This window comes from Humulus lupulus, chromosome 5 (genome assembly GCF_963169125.1).
Source record: "Humulus lupulus chromosome 5, drHumLupu1.1, whole genome shotgun sequence".
In the NCBI taxonomy this organism is placed as follows: Eukaryota; Viridiplantae; Streptophyta; class Magnoliopsida; order Rosales; family Cannabaceae; genus Humulus; species Humulus lupulus.
In genome coordinates, this window is record NC_084797.1 from 8,965,216 (window position 1) to 8,976,191 (window position 10,976).

At 31.0% G+C, this 10,976-nt stretch overlaps 1 pseudogene; it reads right to left on the reverse strand.

Annotated features, from left to right (window-relative positions):
- Positions 1-1,001: 1,001 nt before the first annotated feature.
- LOC133834345 (pentatricopeptide repeat-containing protein At1g31790-like) lies at positions 1,002-9,416 on the reverse strand (annotated as a pseudogene).
- Positions 9,417-10,976: the final 1,560 nt, after the last annotated feature.

Genomic DNA, 10,976 nt, shown 5'->3' on the forward strand with positions numbered 1-10,976 from the left:
ATTAGAAAAGTGGGTATTAATTAACAATTTTAAAATTTTGGGTAAAAATAGAAGGATACTCACTTTTCTAATCACAATACCTATTTTTAAATTAATGGCTAGAGCAATTAAAATAACTAATTTCTCATTAAAAAAAACTAAACGACAAAATAAGAAAATATGTATATTTATGTATTATTTCACTATTACATATATATTTAGATAAGCAAATAAATGACAAAATAAATAATTAATATAGATTAAATTTAAGCACATAAATATTTTTCAAAATTATAATTGATAGAGTAATTTAATTACTTTAATATGAAATTATAAAATATGTGATGAGAAATTATTATGACTCGCTTATTATTTTTCAATTCATTTACCTTATTTAAATGACTCTATTACATTTTTAAAAAAATTATTTACACTTTAAAAGTAAATAAATCTAGGTTCATAAAAGTATGGAGTGAGAGTTTTAGTAGCACACATGAAATTCTATCTCAAAACTAATTAGCGACAAGTGAAGTAACTCATAATCTTATATGTTGGTATATATCCTCACATCTATTCAATGTAAGACACTTTAATAAGCCATGAGCAACCCATGGTTGGTCGCACGGAGGCACTCATACCATCGCAGCGACAGCTGTCCCACTGAATATTTAAATTTATGTAATTATATATATATATATATATAAAAATATATATATATAGAATACTAATCTAAATTTATCATTTAAGCCTTAAATGACCCACTAATGAAATTTTTACTATAAATTCCCCTAATAATGAATTGTTTATCATAAATTTCCCCCACTATCTTAAATTTCTCCCTCCGTTGCTGGTTGGTTGACTTATTAGAGCATAAAATAAAACTTATATTGTTTTAAGCAAGTTGTATATTAGAAAAATACATACACCAACAAGAGGGAGAGTGAAGTTTACCATTACCGTTAAACGTAGCAAGTCTAACAACTCTAATATATATATATATATATATATCAATGAATTGTAACCTTAATCTTAAGAACCCAAAAAAAGAGAAATACGACAACCACTAATGTCATTTTGTTTGACAATAGACGACTATATGTAAATCTTTGATCCCAACAAAAGACAATGAACTGTTGATTGATATATACAGAATGATACTAAATTTGCTAGCTAAGATTCTGCCATTCGAGTTTATGATCCTAAAATCTATTAACAATAACAAGGGTAATAGCTGCAATGCCCTTCTTATCCCAATTTTTAACTTCATTCTCTGTTTTGGCATTCAATGTTCAAAAACCAGAGTTGCTTTAAGCATTCAATGTGGGGTAAAGTTCTTCAAGGGAATGAGTATTACTATTACTACCACAAGCAATCCTCAGTTCAACTATCAGAGATGGTTGCAGCTGCAGTCCAGTTGCCTTCATAACATATGACCCATTTCGTATATAACCACCAATCATGGCATTCCAACATGCGTTACTACTTTTGTTCACTGCACATTTCAAACACCCTTTTTGCATCTCTAACAAGCCCACTTCTTCCATACATGTCAACCAACCCACACTGCACATACACGTCTGTATCTAATCCAAGTTTGATGGCGTTTGCATGAACTTGTCGACCGCATTGCCCACGATCATGCATTCTCGCACATGCCTTCAAAACACTAGAAAACATCAAGGCATTCTTCTTAATTCCGGACTTTCCAATTTCCCTAAAGTCTCTAAATACTTCAGAGAAGAGCTCTTCCCTGGAGTTGTTGATCAGTCTAGCCATCCATGTCAGTGAATTATGATGGGCCAATTGGTTAAACACTATGTCGGCGCTTTCCAGACACCTAAATGTCCCATAAAAGTTTATCAAGGAACTAGCCAAAACCAAATTATTAGCATGACCCAACTTTAAGGAGCAGCCATGAACTTGTTTCCCTAAATCCATATTACTCGTGCATATACACGACTTGAGCAGGCAGACCATGATCCAAGCAGGGAATGCTAGCATGCTGACATGGTGCAGCATTCTCAGGAACAAATTCATGGCTTCCTGATAATCATCTCTGTTAAGATAAGCAACTATGATGGTGGCCCAGGACTTAAAATCTTTTGAGGGCATTCCATCAAACAGATGGCGAGCCATGTCTAAATGGCCACAGGAGACATGCATAAGGAGGAGGTGATTCAGTAAAGATAAGGGTGGTTGCCGGAGGCCGCTTCGACTGATATGGGTGTGCAAATCATCAGCTCGATGGGAGTGAGCAGAGCTGGTGCATTCTCTTATAAAAGAAGTGTACATGTCAGGAGAGACGGGGAGGCAAAGGGCATCCATTAAGTTCAGGACATCAGAAATAGTGCATTCCGGAGTGGTATGGGAAACACTCTTCCTCTTCTTCTTTTTAGTTGATATATGAGAACAACCGGAGGACTTGGGTTTCATAGGTGGAACCACAGTACGTGACTTGTTGGGGCTGCGCAGAGGCAGCAAAACCCTATACACAGGCTTGGGTGTCCTAGGGCTGCTGCTCTTTTGTGGAGAACTATGGTGGAGGCCCAAACTCCCTCCTACTGCTTTGGGAAGAGCAGCTACTGCCATTCCCATATCAACAGGGGAGAAAGACATAGGGAGAGAAGCATGTCAGTTTATTACTAAGTCTGTAATGTGTTACTCTGCTCATGTAGGGGCATCTGGATACACACACATACAAAAATTAGAATCAAGACTTTGAAGAGAAAACATTATGCAACTGTTAACAAAATTCACAAGCAAAACCCAATTATCACAGAAATAATTCATTAAACAAAATGTTGTAAGTGTGACATTTCATCAAGCACCTTAAGGGTCCATTTTGATTTCATTTATTTTCTGTTTTCCTACAAGTTCAAAACATAGAATTAGACTCTTTTTTCTTTTCTTACTCTCCCAACCCAAAGTAGTGACTAAAACTGACAGAGAACTTTAAAAATGAGTGAAAACTGAGCATAACCGAAAAAGAAATTTATGTCGAGAAAAATAGGATTATTTACTTTTTCTTCTGCGCATACCTGGCCTAGGCGGGGCTGGACTGATTTCAAGAACAGAAGAACAGAGGAGCGAATGAGTCGGTTAAAACTTAAAAACTCCTTCCCCCTCCAAATGTGTATTGAAAATTTCAAGAATTTTTAGTGAATCTCTGTCCACGTCAACTTCCATCTTACTATATTTGAGTAGAGAGCGGTTTTTGAGTCAGGAAAAAGAGAACTTGTCACAAAGATTTATTTTATTGTGGAACAACTTAAATGATTTGAAAAATAACTAACTCATAGGAAAGTCCTATAACACGTCTTCAAGAAATTAACTCCAAGTACCTTTTCTTTTTCCAAGCATTCAAACGGACTTACCCTAACAAGGCAAAGGAGAGGAGTGTAAAAGCTGAAGAGCGAGGGTGAAGGTGGGCAGCTGGCGATGGTGTTAAGTGCATAGTGAAGCCCTGTGAAGAAAAGATTTGTTACGGAAACTTGAGCACTATATTTGTAAGAATGAACACCAAAATTGGCCATACTCACAAACTAAGCAACAAAACAATTGATATTTTAATATACTTGTACAAGTGGACGCTTGAAGGAGTTTTACCATATCACTGCTTTGTATTATAGATTATTGTCTTTTTTCTTTTGTCCAATTGCTTCGTATTAAAGATTACATGTGAATGGAGAATAACATGTCAATATAAAGAATTAGTAATAAAGAATTTGTCCCTGAACTATATATAAAGCATATAAATATATTATAGACCTGCTTAGCATGCAACTATAGCAAATTTTTGAAAGTACAAAGAAGAGGCTGAGATCAAATTTATATACATACAACATGAAGCATCAAATCATATAACATTTCTATGTAGTTTATAAATCAACTTGTATGTATATGCATATAGAGAAAATCGAGAATATATTTTTGTCTGTTGGCTTTAGAGAAATGAACTATACCATTTCTCTTTCGTCTCGTAACACTTATAAATATAATAATACTGGTTTGCTATACTATCTAAAACTTCAAAAAACAACCATTTTCAAAAGTCTATGCACACACAGCTATGCATATACATAGAACATAAATAGTTCACATAGAGAGAAGACGTACTGAAACAACAACTAAAGGCTTCATTATTATCTTTTCAAAAGGAAAATAAATTACAAGACACATGGGATTCGTTCCAAAAATATGCAACAACTTCAAAAAGAGGAGTTTATTTTCCCTTTATTTTTCACAGCAACACCATAAGTCTATTTACAAGCTAATAGAAAACATGTACAATAATAATGAGAAATCGAGAAAGACTAATCCAGCTAGAGAAATGCAGACAAACAATAAGAATAACACCTGAGAAGCTAGATAGCTTGAGAAGCAATATTTCAAAGTGACCTAATTGATTTTTTTAAACTATGAATTTTTGCACATTGCTTCTGTTTGTTTCGTTAAACTATGAAATTTTTAAAATATATATATTTATATGTATACATACGAAGGAACTGAATTCATTTTGCATGACAATGCATTATAAAGGGCAGAAGCAAGAATAAACATAGACACTTTTTTACAAACACCTCATATGCATAGAAACTATATGGTCGAAAAGTGAGATAAACGATTGAAGATCATATATCATGGTGAAATAAGAACCATGAAACAAGTGTTTGGTTAGAATTTATATGCAGGTCCAATTTTGTCCAAAGCTCAATAGGTGAGATTTTGTAGGCATGTTATCTGTGGAATAAAATAATGAAAATGGTAATGGTTTAATCCTTTTCATTTGGAACTCAATTCTCGTCAAAAACAGAAGAAAAAAAATGATGCAATCAAAATGTAACTAACGACGACAGTAAACACAAAAGAGAGATCCAATTTGAGTAGTAAAGATTATGAAAATTGACAACTACCTAACTTTCAATTAAGTCGTATGAGACATCCGAGGCCTTCTTGTAGCCGAGGTAGTCGAACTCCCATGAACAATAGTAATGGAAGGAACAAGTTGAAGTCGGACATCAAGGCCTTCCTGCAGCCGAGGTAGTCAAACTCCCATGGAGTGTCTGCCTAAGTCGTCTAAAGCTGCTGCCCAGTCCGTCGATGTAGTGGGGAACAGAAAAAAGTTAAAATGTTGGAGAAGAAGCATAAGTGAGAAGAGAACGGTGAGGAGAAGCTAAGGCAATGCGCGAGAGAGATGACAGGGTAACGTGGGAAGATGACGGGAGAGTGGGTGATGATGTACAGAAACAAGGATTTAGAAGAAAAAAAAGTGAGAAATCACCAAGGAAGGGAAATGTGAAGAATGCAGAGAACAACAATGCTTTGAATGAAAACAATGAGCAAATTGCCACTAAACTATGATACATTTGTTTCTTTTCCAAGAATCTTGACTTTTATGTAGGCTAGGGTATTCTTTTAGAGTACCATGTTCCTTTAAATATGTAATTAACATTTTCTAGGAGCCCTCTATATAAACATTTTCTTTTATAATTATTAACTAAAATATCATGAATTAATTGTAATCACTATTTGTGCCATGCCCTTAATTTAGTTAGCAAAAATATGTTTTTAATGATTTAAGTAAGCTTTTGTATAAAATCTCATTAAAAAAATTATAAAAAAAAAAGACTTTTTGCCAAATAAGTTTGAAATAGTCACATAATTTTCAGATAGTTTATTTTCAATATTTCAACACGATCTAGAGATTTCTTCGTTATTTGACAATTGACATTATTAGCAATATTGACTTAGAATCTTATTCCCAGAAAAAGAAATAATCTATTTAACTTATTTTATTATATGTAAGGATAGATTTGATAATCCTATATATAGAATAAAAATAAAAATAAAAATCAATATAAGTTGATTTAAATGGCTGAAATAAAAGTTACTTAATCAACTTATTTTAATATAATAATTGAAAAATAAGAATCCACATATGACATACTGTCTTTTGCTCTAAATGTTTAGTCAATAAAATAAAGGGCATTTGTCTCTTCTATTTTTTTTGTTCCACTAATCTCATAAAAGGGAGCATCAATATACACCTTTTTTGTCTCACCTTTTTCTAAATTAGCCCTTATTAATATATTATTTTTCACACATTTAGAAAGAAAAAAATAGTACAAAATCGTCCAAAAAAAAGTTTTCATAAAATGGATATCTAGCAAAATATGCACATCAAAACCTAAATTAATTCAACCTATAATTTGTTAGATTGATTTTATATTTGATAAGTTCTAACATTTTCTAATAATAGAAATAAATTGCTAAAAATTTTGCAAGAACTCCTGTGGTAATCTCATCGGAATTCTTTTTCTTCTGTCATCTTAACTCACCACAAGTCGGACATGAACTTGCATCAACCAATGTTTTTCGATACAGTACGCAATCGTACAAACGCAATATTTTCTATCTCATAAAACAACAATGACATTTCATTATTTTCGGGTAATAATTCTCCTAGAAAAGAAAGTATATCTGTAAAGTTCTTATCACCATGTTTAGATTTTATATTATTCAACCTAAGAAGTGTTAACAATTTAGTGAATTTATTACAACTAGGGTAAATGAGTTTCTCAACATCATCTAAAAATGTCTTAAATTTCAATCAATCGAAATTTGATTCAAATTGTGCATCACCAATCATTTCTGCAATGTCATCTCCCTATCATCATCCACAAAATCACAATTATTCTTTTTAGATAGAGGTTCTCTACTAAATATGATTTTTTCTCCATGCAATAACCACATCTTATAACTTTTATCTATTCCATACTTAAATAAGTGAGATTTTACTTCATCCTTTGAACATTAACATACTTAATGCACAAACAACAAATGTTATTAGGATCTTGAGCATTTCTTCTTGAGCATAACTCCAAGAAATGCTCAACTCCATCCTTATATTTCAGTGATAATCTATCCGCTAACATTCAATATTTATCGATTGTCATTATTATGTCTAAAAAAAATAGACAAGAAAAACAAACAAGCAACAACTATTTTTAGAATTATAATTAATTACATAATCTAAAAAAATTAACAGAATTTCCTCAGTTAGTTCAACATAACCAAATTAGAATATGAATTAAATTCAAAGGAGTTAAACAAACAAAAATAATATAAAAAAACACATATTATCATTACAAAATTTAAAATAGACAACACTCCCCCTATATTTGTAACATAACCATCTGTCAATATTATTTCAAATAATTCAAACAAAATACAATTTTTCTTCTTTATATCTCCCCCAGCACACAAATATATATCACAGAACCTACCTCACTAAGAAGTGAGAATTCTCAACCTTTCGTTCTCACCGCAGCATACAACTATAATCCCAAAACATATTTCACTAACACTTGTATAATACTAAAAAGAATAAAAGAGTATACCTCTTCCAATTAATAGCAAGTTTTTTCAATGCTCCTTGCTAATTCCACTACCTAATAAATAAAAGTAATGCTTAAAATATTAACAGAAGATTAAAAATTGAGAATTCATTAAATAACACTTTTTATATATACATAAAGTGTGTTTTGGATTTAATTAAAAACATGTTTTTATTCATTCAAGCATGCTTCTTATACCTTTAGATTGTACATGTTAACCTACAATTGTATTCTCAATTCCTCAAAGTTAACATTTTGTTTCTCTCTTTGTCATTTTGTAAGGCTCAACATGAGAAAATTGGAATAATGAGAAATTCTAAGTACCAACATTCATATGCAACTCATATAGACATAGATTAAACCATGTGTTGTACTTAATCAACTAAAAAAAATTAAAATCTAAAAAAAGAAAGAATAATTCCAACATTAGCACTTTCTAAGAAGAAAGAATAATTCTAAAACTTTGATTAGCAACAATAAATAACAAAAAAAAAAACTAGTCAAAACCAATATCGTACAATTAAAATATTAAATCCAAATTTCCTATTATACACTTAGCAAAAACAAATTAACTCATCTAACTCCAGAGTTTGAAGAAACTAAGAGGGTGTTTGGTTCCTTAACTAAAAAATTATTTTTTGTTTTTAAAAGCTAAAAACTGTTTTTTGAAAACAAGTTGGGGTATTTGGCGTTGTTTTCATAAAACAATTTTTAAAAACAAAGTTACAAAAAACAGAAAATTTTGAGAACAACAAAAAGTTGTTTTTTGTTGTTCTCAAATTTTTTTTCTCACATAACTTTTTTAATTATTATTATCTAACATAATTTATTGTCATATCATTTTCTCTCTCATTAGTTTCTCTTTCTTCACTTTCTCTCTCATAACTTTCCCTTTCCTTATTTTTTTCTCTATCACTTTTTCTCTCCTTACATTTTCTCTCTTCACTTTCTCTCTTGCTATTTTCTTTTTCATTATTTTCTATCTCCTTATTTTCTCTTGCATCATTTACTATATCCTCACTTTCTCTCTCATCACTTAATATTTCTTTATTTTCTCTCTCATCATTTTTTCTCTCTCGCCATTTCCTCTCTCTCTACTCACTTCTCTCTTCACTTTCTTTCTCATTACATTCTCTCTCATTTTTTCTTGCATCGATCAATTTCTCTCTTCTTAATTTCTATTTCTTCAAATTTTCTCTCCTTACTTTCTCACTCCTTATTTTTCATCATTTTTCTTGAAATTATTTTATCTCATTATTTATTACAAACTTTTAAAAGATTTTTATCTTTGTAAATATATTTGTTAATTTTTTTTTAAGAATTAAAAAAAAAAACTAAAAAATTGTTTTTAGAAAACATTAACCAAACACCTCTTGTTTTTTAAAAACTACAAAAACTGTTTTCTGTTCTCAACTCTGAGAACACAACTTTGAAAACAGAAAACAAAGCCAAACAGACCCTAATTTTTCTTTCTCTAAATACTCAATATAAAAACAAAAGATATAGAGGTCAAAATTTTCAAACTAGTACCAGACAAAGAAAACCTAAATTATATTAAATGCATTTTCTCAAATACTTTGTGTGCAATTCAAAACTCAAAATTGAATATTCAAAATTGCATCCACAAAAGTCAAATCAAATACAAAATCGCTCAAACTAATTTTCGGAATTTTAATCAAAAAATTAAAGAATTCGTAAAAACAATTAATCTAACATAAACAACCTAAATTAAAAAATTTACTCGCTCAAATTATATGTGATTAGAATATGAAATTAGAGGCTTCAAAACTATCAAAACCCTCTTCACTCAAAATCACATATAGAATCTAAGATTCAAATATGGAAACTATTATTTTATCAAAACATGAAAGCTGAGGGAGAAACCTTGGTGCCGCTGAAAATGGAGGAAGCCGCCGGAATGCTTGGACCAGACGCTGCCGGAGATTCAGCAGTGCAGTGCCGAGCTGTCGCTGCTCCTTTGTGCGCCGCCGGAGACGGGTTTATTTCGAAGGTTCGGCGAAAGTCACGCAAAGATTCTGAACGGTTATATTTATGGCTAGATTTTATTATTAATTAATGTAATGGAAAGTGAAAATTAGAAAGAGAATAAGTCATAATTTAACTGTCACTTTATTAGATTTTTATATAATAGAATATTAAAATTTAAGCCTTTAGATTTTATTTAAATCGGTAAATCGAATAAAGTTTTCTTTTTTTTTAAGAATTGAAGAAATTGACATAATAATAATATATAAATATCAGGGCGTATTTAATTATATCACATATGTAACAACTAAATAAATATCATAAATTCAAAATACAAATAAATAAATAAATATCAGGAGATAGAAAGATTATACATATAAATACGAGGGAGGGGATCATAATTAAGATCATAAAAACAATTTATTAGAATTTAGGTTTGCCCCTAAGTCAATCTTCAAGATTCAAGAACGATGAATGGATCAATTTCCCAGTTTCGATGATCAGGTAACTCATCAAACGTTATTATTTTTTTTAATAAAATTGAAAAACGTGTTTACATAGATTAATGAAGAATTAAAAGGATTGTTTGTGTGTGTATTTCAAGTGTGTACAAAAAAAAGAAAAAATCATAAAATCATTGAACAAAGATCATCGGCGATGTCTACGATAGGTGATGATATATTATTAGAAATATTAGTCCGACTTCCTGATTTTAAATGTATAGCGGAGTGTGCTTGTGTTGTATGGACAAAACCGAAGAGAAAGGTATCACTTTCTCTGCGGTTGTGTTGAATAAACCACGGAGAAAAAGGTACATTTCTCCGCAATTTTTTCAACACAACCGCAGAGAAAAGTGTGGTTTTCTCCGTGGTTTTCATGCCACTTTTCTCTGCGGTCGAATACACTATGCTTTTCAATACTCTCGAAAACCGCAGTGTATTAAGTAAAAAAACCGCAGAGAAAGACCTTTTTTGTAGTAGTGCAATATGTGCATATAAATATGAGGGCAAGATTATAAAAATAATTTATTAGAATTTAGGTTTGTCGATCTACTTTGTTGCCACGATCTCTCATGAAGGAGTTCCATTTAATCTTGACATAGCCGGAGGTCAAGAACACCGCACTCAGACTACGGACATCATTTATGTTAGAATTTTTTTTGTTTGAATGAAAAAACTTTGTAATAAATCCCACATTGTTTTTAGAGGTTTTAGTGTTTAAGGGAGTTTTGGCCTAGTAGTTTAAACTATACCTTACCTAATTAAAATTACACATGCACTTAATTAATTAAAAAATAATTTAAAAAATAAAATAAAAAATACTTTACCTACACACATTTACAATTAATATTTGCTTGCACAACCGTTCTTCTTGCGTGCAAACACTAGTTTCCTTGCGCTCTTCCTATAACACACACAAGAATATACATTGGAGTTACATATTTTTATTATTATATTTAACCAACGAGAGTGAATAAAATATTAATTAAAATATATATATGGAGCTATAGTATATATAAATATGGCGATGTACTGTAGCTATGTAAAGTCGAGAAGCAATGTACATCATCAATTAGAGTGATGATTTCTTGTTGGCTTCTTCAAAATTTGAAGA